The sequence below is a fragment of the Strix aluco genome, chromosome Z, assembly GCF_031877795.1.
Source record: "Strix aluco isolate bStrAlu1 chromosome Z, bStrAlu1.hap1, whole genome shotgun sequence".
Classification (NCBI taxonomy): domain Eukaryota; kingdom Metazoa; phylum Chordata; class Aves; order Strigiformes; family Strigidae; genus Strix; species Strix aluco.
Window position 1 is genome coordinate 56592832 of NC_133971.1, and position 10051 is coordinate 56602882.

Genomic DNA, 10051 nt, shown 5'->3' on the forward strand with positions numbered 1-10051 from the left:
TATTTCTATCAAGCTTCAGAGAGGTAGAGGTTATTGCCAACATATACTGGCAACTAATAAAAAATTTTGAAATGGTATTAAAAGCAAAAAGGACCTGAAAAAAATGGTAAAGCCTGAAAATGAAGTTTAACAGTTCCTCTTGCATCAGCTTCCCCTCCCACTACCCAAATTCTGTAAATTGGAAACAAGTGTCTTAACAGCTTTTTAAAATGTAAGGTTTTCTCATAAAAAAGGAAAAGCAACCACTTGAAGCAGATAAGCAGGAGACCATCAGAAGAGGTTATTTAAGCTTTCTTTCACTCTATCTATTCCTACAGCGCACTTTGTGAGAGCAGAAGTTGTTGTGAAGTTTGTGTACAATGAATGACTAGTTATTTCATGAGGACCTCTGGCACCACGTGAGTCTCTCTAATCCAAGGTCATTACTTTTCAAAGCAAGTAGAAACCAAATAAAGATTGAAGGGGAAGCACAACATATTTGTCTACCAATGACACAAAGATATAGCCTGACAGACTTAGTTCGCTAACAACCTGATCTGAAACTTCGTGGTTTTCTACCCTCCTAACTCAAGAAGTGTTGTGTTACTGGTGGCAAGTAGACCTGTCAAGTAGAACTTCACTTGCAGAAAACAGACTTTCAACAGTCCCATAGCCTGCTTCGAATTAACAGATTATTTTCTGCAAGATTTATTACATTGTTTACACATCTGAAGGTGGATGAATTACTAGATTGCCACTCCATGCTATTGTCACTGGGCCCCAGAGTTTTCAGAGAGTTTGTAAAAATAAGACTAAAGACACAGAATCAAGAAGAGATACTGACAATTTTCAGGCTTGTAGACTACCACATGGACTCACTGAATTGCATATAAATTGGCATTCTGACTGCTGATGGTTACCAGTTTATCTCCCAGACAGCAGATGCTGTTATTAGCATAAATTTGAGTCAGGATATAATGAATAAATTATTTAATTTTTAGAATAAATGCTTTCAGAGATGGGAGTTAAAATTCTTTCTCTCTAAACGCTTTGGCTACTATAAAAACTGAGGAATCCCCTTCTTTCTTGTAGTGTGTGAAATAAGAGTCCAACAAAAGAGACATGGAAAGCGAAATATGAGAGTGACTGCAACTACACTGAACAACTTATACAAGTCTCCTAAAAACATCTACAGTTATCTGACATCAAAACCACAGTAAGACCATGCTTGGATAAAAACATGGTTCAAGTTGTACACCAAGGAGAAATAAATGGCAGACCAAGAAGATGAAGCTGTCTCCCTGCTGCAGAAGTACTGTCAATGCTGATGGGAGAAACTTCTAACACAGAGTGCCCTATGCAGCATTCCATCTTGCTGCCCCTGGAGCAGGAAAGACTCTTCCCAGTACCATTTTTCTGTATTACGAAGTGAGCAGATGCAGCGATATAGGGGCAGAGAAGCTCTACGTTAGATCCTCTCATACTTGATGCATGAGCATAAGCCTCATCACACAGTGAAGATCAGATTACGTGCGTGCCTCAACCATGGAAGATTACAATGTAAGCAAGAAAAAACTCCAAAGCTTCGTGTTGCAATATACACTGACCCATTTCCAAAGAGCATCAAGAATATCCAGGCAACAATCTCCTACCATGCAATGACCTTTCTAGGTAAAATTAATTAGACCGTTCCCTTCAAACCTCAGCTGTTACACAAGGCTTCTGTTTTACAGCTCACAGATTAAAAAAAAATCTCTGCTAATTTTGAAAAATACAACTTAACTAACAGTGTTGTTTCTGAAAAGGACTTCCAACCAAATGTATGGCCTATTCATTCCACATGTCCTAAAACTTCCTATTCATGACCACCACATGATACGTCTTGGCCAAAAAAAAAAAAAAAAAGAGAAGAAAATTTTTAAAGAAAACAGTAAATCTGCCAATTTTACATTTTTATCTTAAGATAAACTCATCTCAGTTTTTCCCTAGTAAGTTAGATGTCGCACTGCAAAAGAGAAGTAAAAATCCTTAACTGATATGATTATCGCTTACTAGAGGAAGGTATACAAAATAACATTCTAAATATATAAAAGTACACATAGACAAACTTAACATTAACATACAAATAGAGCTGTATTTGAATCACAGATATGGGTAGTCTGTTTAGCACCCCAATGTGGTGTTCATTCCAGTGGCGAACTACAGCCTTTTTTTCTAACAGAGTATTTCTCCACTTCCACAAGTATATTCTAAAAGAATAAACCAAAACATAGTCCTCACTAAGTGTTAACAGATATTCCCACAAACAGATTTCCTGTCCCCATTCCACGTTTTAGCAGTTCAAGAATCCAGCCCTGTTGTTTCCCATATGTACTTAGACCATAAAGGTTAGCATTCCAGTAACTGTCAGCAACTCAATATATCAGCAATGTAAAAGGGACTCAAAGTTTTAACAGCCATGTTCCAAATACTAATAAAAACATACACAACTCCTGTATAAATACAGCATTTCACCAGGTTTTCTTCTGTGTTGCTATAGCTATCAGAAGAACAAATATACATGGCCTCTACTGCACTCTAATGGAAACCAATGGGAAAAAAAAAAAAGAGTAAAAATGCTTATCATCTATTATCTCAAGAAAAAAACCAAACACATCATACATTAAATAGCTATAAAACATTTCGAAATCATGACCCACTCAGGAAAACAACTTTAGGAAATGTCATTATAACAAAACAACTACAAAACACTGTGACAATTTTATTGTGGAATTTCACAACCAGGTAACTGTACAAGAAGTGTAAGTCGTGCTCATCTGTTACATGATTCTGTACATATATATATACATAACAATAAGAAAACAACCCACTTCCCTGAACCTTCCCCCCATATTGTTCTTCTAAAGTTTCAGTTCTTACCTGTGTAGGCATATTCAAACTGTGTCCATTACCAGCTTCCTCCAATTCAAATTAAGTAGTTAAAACCCATATGATTTTTAATATCGATTCTTCAGGTAGTCTCAGTGAGATGACAAAAAGCTTTCAACATCTTCCTGCTAGAGCCACTATACCTAACATTTTCATTAACAGTACATTTAACAGCAAAAATGCCTCACTCCTGCTAAGGCATTTTATCCGCTTTAAAATCCAATCCTGCAACATGATTTATGATGTAACAAACCACCAAAGACAGCCAGTTTGTGGGTGGCTGGTGGAGCAGAAAGTATGGGGAGGCGGCAAGGGGGAAGCAATGGGAGACAGGAAGAAGAATCAGCGGAGTCTGAACTCTGAGAGAGCTGACAGCAGTGACTGTGATCCTGAGCGCTCTGTGTGGATGTGTAACACCTTTCTACAGATGATTCAAAGAAACTTTGTAATACTTCAGATATAAATGTGACACTCTAGAACTACTAACAAGGCCCATGCTCAAGAATAACATTTCCTCAGGTCTGACAGATGACCAGGAAGAGAAAGGAGACAGGACAGGCAAAAAGCAGGAAAAAGTGAAAGGATGTCAAGACACAGAAGCTGCTGAAGACAACACGGTGAGCAAACCATACATAACTTGCTTATTGCTGTACCTTACACAGCAAATATCCTCTCCAATTTACTTAAATATTCAATGTCTACTGTGTCATATAGTCAGTAATACAAAACATTAATATTTACACAGTCGTTGTTCTGTTCTACCACACATCCTGGGTGGTGAGTAGCAGCTGTCAGTCCATTACTGAGATGGACTAAATCTAGAAAAAGATGTAGAGCAGCTCTATCCCACTATCCCTCAACCACAAAGAATATTACAGTTTTAGCCTGATAATACTCTGTGTACAACAACAAAAAAAACCAAAACTCAAACCAAACCAAATGAAACAATAATTACAGAAAATATAAAGGTTTCCAATAATTACTTGAATTTACAAGGTCTGGTGGTATAACAGGTTGGTTAAGAAACATGAAACTGAGAAAATCCTTTAGCTCTCCTCATCAAATAAAAACTTCAACAACAGCCTTAAGAAGTTTATCACCATGTTCTGAAACCCAGCTCTGCTCAATAACACAAGGCAAGGAATTGTGCTGATGTACAAAAGAAAAGGAAATAAATAGGCTAGAAAAGGTAGCAAAAGATGTAATTACAGATACTAAGTCACCTGCTATGATCTTGCATTAAACTAAAATCAATCTTTAGATTTCACAATATGCTAACATCTTCCCCTATCATAAGTAACCTACTCATCAATACAGGCTTTTCCAAAGTTTCCCTTTCATTCTGTAAGTATTTTCACAGGAAATCAGATGCAAGATTTAGTCTGCTCTTCTCCCCCCACCTCCCAAATCAAGATAAGTAATCTGCAAAGTATCATAAGGCAGCAGGGCATACCACTGCACGTTCCCCTCTCCACTGGCAGCCAGTGTGGCATGGGCAAAAAGGGGTAGGCACCCACACAGGGATTCAGTAATATAAAACCAATCCTTCTCTCTCCTTCTACTCCATTCAAAAGCAGCTGACTTCATCTGCTCCAACCAGGAGGCTGCAACCCATTCACTCTCCTCCCAGATTCTCCCAGGATTCCACCACAACTTGTTCTACTGAACTCCAGCACAGGGATAGCCACGCCTTTACTACCTTCCTCTCCCCACACCAAGAACCCTGAACCTTTTTGTCCTGTCTAGACTCCCAGTCTGATGTGTTACCACTACTAGCTCTACCTGCTAATCCCAATCTCCTCCGTTACAGGCAATGGGGTAGGGCAGCCTCCAAAATCTGTCAGGAAGCGATGACATGACAAGAACCTCACAAAAGAGAAAATGAAGAGTGGCCTATATTTGATTTTAGCCAGTCACTTGGTTATGACTATAAGCAAAGCACAGCTCTCAGACTGTCAGATGAAGAGCCATAATCTATGCCAAATGACAACTGTGAACATGCTAAATTCTGTTTGCAGAAACACTGCAAATATTTTGTGGTCCAAAAGAATTACTAAGTACTACTTTATGCATTACTCTACTAGAAAAATTATAGCAGCTCCCATTCCAAAGCAGACTATTCACCTTTCAGTTTCACTCCTCTGAGACCTGAAGAAGCATTCTGAAGAATGAAGTGGAGGGGGGAGTCTTCCTTGCCAGGTTAAGTGCTTTTAGTATTGGGTTTATGTGGCAAGGCTTTGGTACTGGGGAGGGCTGCAGGGGTGGCTTCTATGAGAAGACACCAGAAGCTGTCCCCATGTTGTACAGAGTCAGTTCCAGCCAGCTCAAAGATGGACCTTCTGCTGCCCAAAGCTGAGTGCACCAGTGATGATTGTGGTGCCTCTGCAATAACATATTTAAGAAAGGCTAGAAAACACTGCCTAGCAGCTGAGAGAGAGGAGTGAGAAAATGTTAAACAGCCCTGCAGACACCAAGGTCAGTGAAGAAGGAGGGGGAGGAAGTGCTCCAGGCACCAGAGATTCCCCTGCAGCCCATGGAGATCATGGTAAAGCAGGTTGTGTCCCTGCAGCCCTTGGAGGTCCACAGCAGAACAGATAGCCACCCTGAAACCCATGGAGGACCCCACGCCAGAGCAGGTAGATGATGCTGCAGCCCAAAGAGAGGCCATGCTGGAGCTCCTGGCAGAAGCTGCGGCTTGTGGGGAGGACCCCATCCAGCAGCAGGTTTTCTGGCAGGACTTGTGACCCCACAGGGGACCCATGCTGGAGCGTCTGTTCCTGAAGGGCTGCAGCCCGTGGAAAGGACCCACGCTGGAGCAGTTCACGAATAATTGCTTGTAGTGGTATCATGCAAGATTCCCATTCTTGTAACCCAGGTAGTGGAGAGGGAGGTGCTGATCTCTTCTTCCTGGGATCCAGTGATAAAACATGTGACAATGGTTCAAAGCTGTACCAGGGGAGCTTGACCTGGCATTAGGAAGCATTTCTTTACCAAGAGGGCAGTCAAACACTGGATCAGGCTTCCTAGAGAGGTGGTCAATGCCCCAAGCCTGTCAGTGTTTAAGGGGCATTTGGACAATGCCCTTAACATGCTTTAACTTTTGGTCAGCCCTGAATTGGTCAGGCAGTTGGATGAGATGGTCATTGTAGGTCCCTTCCAACTGAAATATGCTATTCTAAGAACTGCAGCCCATGGAAAGGACCCACACTGGAGCAGTTCATGAAGGACTCTTTCCTGTGGGAGGGACCCCATGCTGGAGCAGCAGAAGTGTATGAGGAAGAAGAAGCAGAAGAGAAAAAGCACGATGAACTAACCACAGTCCCCATTCTCCTGTGCTGCTTGGGGGGATGAGGTAGAAGAGTTGGGAGTGAAGTTGAGCCTGAGAAGAAAGGAGGGGTGGGGGAAGAGTGTTTGTAATTTTTTTCTTATTTCTCATTATCCCACTCTGTTTAACTGGCAATAAATTAATTTCCCCAAATTGAGTTTGTTTTGCTCATGACAGTAGTTGGTGAGTGAACTCCTCGTCCTTATCTTGACAGATGAGCTTGCTGTCATATTTTCTCCCACTGCCCTGCTGATGGGAGTGATAGAGTGGCTTGGCAGGCACCTGGTGGCCAGCCAAGGTCAACCCACCACAGTGCTTCAAATGTGTTTCCTGGACAAAAAACTATTGCACTGTTACCTGCACTACATCTTCATCAGTAAAGTATATGCACAGGTGCTTTTACCCAGACTTTTTCCAGCTTGGTGGTTAGGACATTTTTCTGACAAACTTGAAACCACTGAGCCAGGAGGGAACAAAAACATTATTTGCTCTGTACCATTCAAGCGTTCTAACCACTATGCTACCATAATCCAATTTCACTTTCCCCTTATGCCACTAGTTTTCTCTAAAGGTGGCAACTGGGTTTCTTCTTACAGGAGAGAGCTTGCTGCTCTGGATTCCAAGCAAAAGGCACTTAATGTGCAAAATCTTATCAGTGAGACATCTACACTCTCAAGCAGCAGGAATCCAGAAATACCCACCTTACTGGCATTTCCTACTGGAAACAACTCTCATCAGTGTTACTTACTGGGGCACATAAATTTCTTGAAATACTATATAGCTAGGCTAGCCAGCTAACAGCAGCTGCCTAAATCTTCTCTCAGGGACCTGACTTATTTTCCAAGAACTGTGCCACCTAAATGTTTGTGCCTAAAGTAGGATTTCAATCTGACCATCCATATTACAGTAGCTTAGCCCAGGGGACTAAAAATTTAAGAGCTCTACCATGCCATGAGAACCAGGATTCTAGTAAGAAGCCAGCTTTGCAGCAAAGAAAAACATGCTTTTTAGGTTGTTGATGAATGAGATTTCTAGTTTTAAAACACAACTGTTATGCTTTTATTTTCTAGTAATTATACAGTTAGGTAAGCAAAATATTTCCAGTCATTTAGAATTACCAAACTTAAAGTGAAGTAATTTTCAATGCATCTTTCCCTTATCAAATTATTTGCTCGCAGAACTTATTTTCCCCCAATATCTCACCAGCAGAAATGTGACTTTTCAGCACATGTAATGACATTTGCTAAAACTTGAGTTTTAGCCCCAAACACTGCACTATCACAGGGCATCTTTCAACTCTTTAGCAGTCATAGAGTATAAACTGCAAAACGAACCATTACCATCTGTTGGGGATGGCAGCTGGTCTGCCGACAACCTGATTGAAGAAGAGTTTGACGTTGACAAGATTCCGGTGTACCCTTGAGATAAGGAAGCTATGCTTAAAGCAAATAACTTTCAAGGAGCTGCTGACTACATAGCAGGATGAAGCAAGCAGGGAGGAAACTGATAAAGGTTATCCAATGAGAATGTTAAAAACAACTTTTTGACCAATTATATTGTAACACTCTGGCACCTGAAATATATAAAAATGCATGTAGTAATAAAAAAGCTAGCTGCTTGTTCACCCATGTGAATGTGTGTCGTTTTGTCCGTCTCTACAGAGACAACCATCCTTCAAGAAAAGTGTCAGAACAACCATAAAAGTCTAGAAATACCTGCCTGGTAAATATCACTGTCTTCCCTAAACTAGCAAACCGACTACTACAAACTGACATCTGGCATGTGTTACAAGCGTCTCCCACACAGCCACAGAACAGATAACCTTCACATTCATTAACCTCCAAGTTCCTTTCTAAATTAAACCTTGTCGAACACATCACATGAAGACATTTATTTTTGTGGTAAGCTTGAATGTTTCAAGAAAGGCTAGCTTACGAACGTTTAGAGATCCCAAAGATGTCAAAACAGCTTCACCATATTCTCACAAAGAATTTGTTACTTCAACTTTGTAGAGGTGAAAAAGTTTTCGCAAAGATGAGAAAGTTTTTGCAAAAAATTCTGTACCAAAGTTCATTAGGCTCAGCCTATGGAGGCCTGGTGTGTTTTAACCACAAATGCCAGAAGGACGAAACTCTCTTCCACAGAAAGAATCAGCCAACCAACCAGTATAAAAATTTGTATTTCTTACATACCGAACCACAGAAGAGGTATATTACATCAGTCAAATCCTTATGCCCAAACCAGTTCTACGTAGCAAGAATAGTTTTGTTATTGGTTGAATCAAAACTTGTTCACCAAAACAAAGGAAGATTCTATGGGAATTTTGATACCCCAGGCAAAAAAAAGTTTGGCTCGCTACTAGAAAAAAAAAATGATGCAGAAAAGATGGAAACAGAGCAGCATAAATAGATGATGGGAAACAACACTTGGAAAGAAAGATGCAACATAATGCAGAACTACCTTAAAACTCAAACAGTAGCTTTTCAGCTTAGGGCACGAGATAGAACTGGTTTGGATGAGAAAGGAAACCACTTCTTCCACTGGGGCTGTGATATTGATCTCCCTGTCTTCCTGCTTGTGTGAGGTGAGTGGCTAACTACAAAATCAACTACTACAGGGGAACAATAAAAGAGTCAAAAACCCAGCATATTCAAAGCTTACCAATACTCAGTAAAGTCCCCAGGTTCAAGAAAACACCACTAGAACAAAGAGAAATGTTACACAGGCCACTCTATACAATCTCTTCCATCTCAGGTCCCAGCAGGTTGTTTTCTGGTTACTAGGTGTAACTGATTCTCAGCTCTAGGACTGCTGGCTACTTTTCTTTCCTAGCTTAATTACAATGTAGATAGCAATCTCCCTTGCCCAGCTAATTTTACACTGAATTTATCATCAGTTTTTGGGATGTTAACAGAGTGCCCAAAATCCAGTAGTTTAAGAGATGTCATGTCCTGCCAGTTAGGAACACTGCCTTTCACCCCATGTACTTCTTTGTACCAAAAAGCATCACCTGCCTTTCTGACAGCACACCACACTGCAAACTCACATCACTGCTATTTCAGTAAAACTGTTTCCGATAACAGAATAAACCACAAAATGATGCAAAAAGCTAGATGTGCTTATTGGCCATGCTCACCATGTTTTACGGATGACTGCATCTTACTGAACAGCACGTTTTAGGTCCGCGGAAAGACAAAGAGAACTAAAAGGGTTTTGCCCATCCTGACACCAGGTAGCGGGGCCGGATCCGGCGAAGCGCTCCCACCACAGCAGTAAGCTGCCCGCTGACCCGACTCCGTTTGTCACGGGATCTGTCGCTCGCTGCGGAGCCAGCCAGCCTGTGGCGGCCACCCCTCCACCGTGGCCAAGCCCGCCACGCCGAGCCGCCAACACCGCCCGGGGGAGCCCAGGCTACAGTCCGCGGCGCGCCTGGCCCCGGGCGCCGCCCCTCCACCCGCTACCGGGGGAGCTGCCGTACCAGGGCAGGAATGGGCGGGCGCCAGCTCCTCGTGCGGAGGCAGGGTACGGAAGCGCCGCATGCGCGGGATAGCGGCAACCGCCGCCGGTCCCCAGGTCGCAGCCCGAGGCGGCGACCCGCCCCACCGCAATCCACCGCCCCCCGCCTAAAATGAGGGCGCCGCCGGCGGGGTCGATCCAGCCCGCACCCTCCACATCCCCCGGGCCATCCAGGGGACGACTGAGGGGAAGGAAGGGGGCCCGAGCGGCACCGGGGAGAAACTGCCTCACCTGCGCGTGGCGCCACCACACGTGGCGCCGCCTGCGCCCCCGCGTCCCATTGAGGAGGCGCCGCCGCCGTCT

The 10051-nt window shown here is 42.6% G+C and overlaps 1 protein-coding gene across 20 annotated transcripts in view; it reads right to left on the reverse strand.

The window, feature by feature from the left end:
* PPIP5K2 (diphosphoinositol pentakisphosphate kinase 2) overlaps positions 1-10047 on the reverse strand; it is a 52143-nt gene extending 42096 nt beyond the window's left edge. For 19 of the 20 annotated variants that reach the window (XR_012621678.1, XR_012621677.1, XM_074812844.1 and 16 more), the window contains exon 1: positions 9980-10047. The gene's annotated coding sequence lies outside the window, so the exon portion shown is untranslated. Of the gene's footprint in view, positions 1-9368; positions 9611-9979 lie in introns of those variants that run through there. The other variant, XM_074812825.1, reaches the window with a different exon arrangement.
* Positions 10048-10051: the final 4 nt, after the last annotated feature.